The sequence below is a fragment of the Cinclus cinclus genome, chromosome 6 (genome assembly GCF_963662255.1).
Source record: "Cinclus cinclus chromosome 6, bCinCin1.1, whole genome shotgun sequence".
Classification (NCBI taxonomy): Eukaryota; Metazoa; Chordata; class Aves; order Passeriformes; family Cinclidae; genus Cinclus; species Cinclus cinclus.
Window position 1 is genome coordinate 45,283,317 of NC_085051.1, and position 4,267 is coordinate 45,287,583.

The window sequence follows — 4,267 nt, forward strand, 5'->3', positions numbered from 1 at the left end:
CACCTCCGTGTGTATGTGTGCATGTGAAATCAACAATTATTGTGTGCAATTTGAAATATTGGCTCTCCACATTGAAAAGTACATACACACCTGGAACCAGTCAGGGATGAGGAAAAAGGTAAAGTGAGTATGTGAATGCTGACTAATAACTGTAAAACCTAGAAAGTGTTTTGGTAATGTGAAGTGCACAAACATGCTACTGTCTGAGCAGGTCTAACCTGCAGGTCAACTATGCAAATAGCAAGTTGCTCACGAGGACGCTAATCTCAGCTGAAATATGAAGGTAATTTTGTGCTATAATGAATTCTTCTGAGTTATTTCTCCTAGACACAATCATATTCCTTGAGATCAGAGGAGTATCTCTTTTTTCTCCCCCTCCATACATCAGCCATAAATATGATGAGCAGTCCCTGAGCAATATATAAAACATTAGTTGGGAGAATCTTATGTTGAATAAAATAAACTAACCTTGAACTAGCCTAAATGGATACCCTTTTCTAAAGGTGTCTGCTAGAGGACAGAACTGCAGTTACTTGCTGGAGGAAACTGACTGAAACAATGCATGAAAAATCCAAGCCTTGAAAATTCAGGGTTATAGAGGCAACCCCTCCTATTTCTAAACAATTCATACTGGAAACAAAGTCTGAATTCTCTTATCTGTCACATTTCCTATTCTAATTCTTCATCACACCCTTTTCCTGCCTGATTCCCTGCCTAGAACTTGCATTTATTGGAATTTCCTTGCTTACCATAGTTCTTGCTGCATTTTCCTTCTTTTCCTTTATATTAAGGCAACACCTCATCTTAAAAGAGACAGCTGGGACATTGTAAATGTGCTCCTCTTCAGCTTACATGTTCTTTTGAAGCTCATCACATTGGTATTCACAAATATTTTTTTCTTTTGCTTTCTCCTTATTATAACCCCAGTTTGTGTCCAAACTTTGTCTTTTTCCACACTGTCTTCATATTGCCCCACCTCATTTTTATTAATCTCACCATATCTGTATTACCTGCTTGGCTCCAACTATCAACTCTAATAAAAGGGACAAAGAGACAAAGGCAACCATGAATATGTGATGGATTCTGGTAAAGACACATCAATAACATGTAGAGTGATTACCTGAGAACACAATACTGAGTTTCTGCTTCCCCCTTTAAGCCCCAATCAACACTTAAGCTGTTCATGGTTCTTGATCTCATCGTTGAGGAACTCTTTTTATTCTGTTGTTGAAGTTTGTGTGAGGGAACAAATAATATCCCAGAGCTGACTTTTGCACCCCTTGTTCTACAGGTACAGAGAAAAGTTTTCTGCCCACTGGCAGAATATGGCCTGCCCATAGTGGAACAGGGATAAACCTATTCTTTTTCCTCAGAAAAAGGGAGACATCCTCCCTTCTGTGACAGGCTTTTGAAGAGTTGGTTTGTTTGGGGTTCATTTTTCATCTTGGTTCAAATATATGATTGCAGTTTGAGTGTATCAGCCAATAGGTGGGAGTTGATGCAAATATTCACCTTATCTCAATTCCGGAGGAGATCTCCAGCATCTGGTCTTTGTATTGACTAAAAGTAAAACAGAAGGGTGGAAGCAAGCCAAACAGGAAGCAGAATCAGGCACCCTCCAGGCAGAAAAGTGTTATGCAAGTATATACTCCTCAGCCTAGGAGAGAGTTACCCATTTGTGACAAAAACACAGGCAGGATAACCTGGAAAATGCTAGTTAAAGGGGCTTTCCCACAGTGCTGAAACAATTAAGAAGTCATGTGGAAAAATATCTTAATTTACACCATGCAAAATGCTAACTTCATGAACTGAAAAGTCAGAGTACCTCTAATTATAAATCTGAAAGCTGTTCTCTAAACAAATTCACTTAATTCATCATGTTTTGGCTCTGAAGCCTTCATTTTTTTTCATCATTCTATTTCTTATTTGCGAGAAAGCAAGGGATGGCTGGGTCATTATGCATAATTATATATTTTTGATGGTAGTAGAGAGGAGTGCTAGAAAAATGACCATACCACATGTCTATTACATACTTGAAGCCTACAATTTCAGGTGCGCAAGATTCATTTTTATTTACAAGGTGCTGTAAAGTGTTGAACATGTCCTACTAACTACTTAAGGTTATATAATTTTCCTATTAGAAGAAAAAGGCAGTTTTCCTACACTGAATGTAGTGCTGAACTTGAAACAATGAGTTCCTGCTGTTGTCCACAAAGGAAACTTTTCTCAAACCAAGTATATTTTTCTAAAGTATATCCTTATGAACAAAACTTCATTCTTGTTCCTGTGCTACAATAATTATTTTTTTTCCAATAATACAATATAGTACAACACAGCTGAAATCTTAAGAAAGCAAAATGTGTCTTTTAAAGGTTATAACAGAATGGTGTAATTAAATTAATTTGGTATTGGTTCCCTCTCACTGTAACATCAATCTGTTATAGGTGGAGTCAGGCAAACAGCTCAGATCATTAGCAATAATTAGTCTAAGCTATTTCTGTATGATGTTTGATTTATATTAGGAACAGTGATGCAGAAAGGGATTAATACAGCTGTTAACTACAATGCCTGGAGTTTATTTTAATCAGTGGCATTACTTGTAAAAGACCCTTTATCTGTAGGCTGGGCTTTCTATAATATTACTAATCATTAAATCAGCTGAAGTGAATCTGGGGCATTGGTGCAAAAGATAAATTGTTTGCCTCAAACATTACTTCTTTTTTGCTTACTATTCTGCTTACCTTGTAGACTTTTCTCCACATCATTCTTCCTCTCTCTGCAACTAATCCCTTGTAGCACTAAAACTTAGAAAGCAGTAAGATGCTTGTACTGTGTGTGTGTGGCTGTTTTTGGTAATGGAAGGGCTACGGGGTGACTTCTGAGAGAAGCTGCTGGAAGAGCTCCATAAAGTCTGATAAAGAACATGCCATCCTGCTCCAGGATGCCCCCTCCACTGGCCAAGGCCAAACCCATCAGTGGAACTGGTACTGCCTCTGGGATGACATTTTTAAGAAGGGTGGAAAAGTTATTGCACACAAGCAAATTTCAGCCAGAGAGAGGAATGAAAATATGTGATAGGAACAGCTCTGCAGCAGCCAAGGTCAGGGCAGAAGGAGGGGCAGGAGTTACTCCAGGCACCGAAGCTGAGATTCCCCTGCAGCCCGCGGTAGAAACTGTGGTGAGGCAGCTGTGCCCCTGCAACCTATGGAGGTCAACAGGGGAGCAGAGATCCACCTGCAGCCTGTGGAAGACCCCCACACTGGAGCACGGGGATGCCTGGAGGCTGTGAATGTGTGGGAAGCCCATGCTAGAACTGGCTCCTGGCAGGACCCGTGGCTTGTGAAGAGATGAGCCCACGCTGGAGCAGTTCTGCCGTCGGGACTAGTGTCCCTGTGGGGGACCCACAGCTGAGCAGCCTGTTCCTGAAGGACTGATGTACCCCATGGAAGGGACTCATGGTGGGGCACTTTGTGAGGAACTGCAGCCCATGGAAAGGATTCACACTGCAGCAGTGAGTATGCAGTCTTTAATGCAGGCTGTTTCTACTGCGAGCAGGAGAGACGCAAAATGTGTCAAAGAAAACACAGGGTGAACTAATCCTACTCCTGATTCCCTTTTCCCTGGTGCCGAGGGGAGACAGGTAGGGAATCAGGAGTAAAATTAAACACAGGAAGAAGGAAGGGGTGCAGGGAAGGTGTTTTAAGATTTGGGTTTATTTCTCATTATCCTACTCTGATTTGACTGTTAATTAATTAAACTAATTTCCCCATTTTTGTCCATGACAGTAATCAGTGAAGCGAGGTCTCCTGTCCTTGTTCTCAACACGAGCTTTTTCTGGCATTTTCTCTCTCCTGCTCTGCTGAGGCTGTGGTGGGCACTAGGAAACTTACATAGCTGTACTGTGGCACGCATTAGAAGTTACTTGAATAGTTCGTGCGTATATATCGTAATTTATTTGTTTATTAACAGCTGAGTATTCATTTGTGTAGCTGTCGAGAAAGAGCATTAATACTGGAATCAGCCCGTAGTCGTGGCCCCGGCACTCGACCAGGCCCCCTCACACACCGACCCGCCCGCCGCCGCCTTCGCTCCCTATCCCGCCGCGGTGCGGGCGGGCGCTGCGCCCGCCGCCCGGCAGGGGGCGGTGCGGGCGGAGGCCGCGCGCTGTGCCCGAGGGCGCTCGGTACCCGCGCGGGCAGCGGTGGGAGCCGGAGCCGGGCCCGGGGCCGCGGGGGACGGGGCGGGCAGGGGGCGGCTCGGCGCGGCC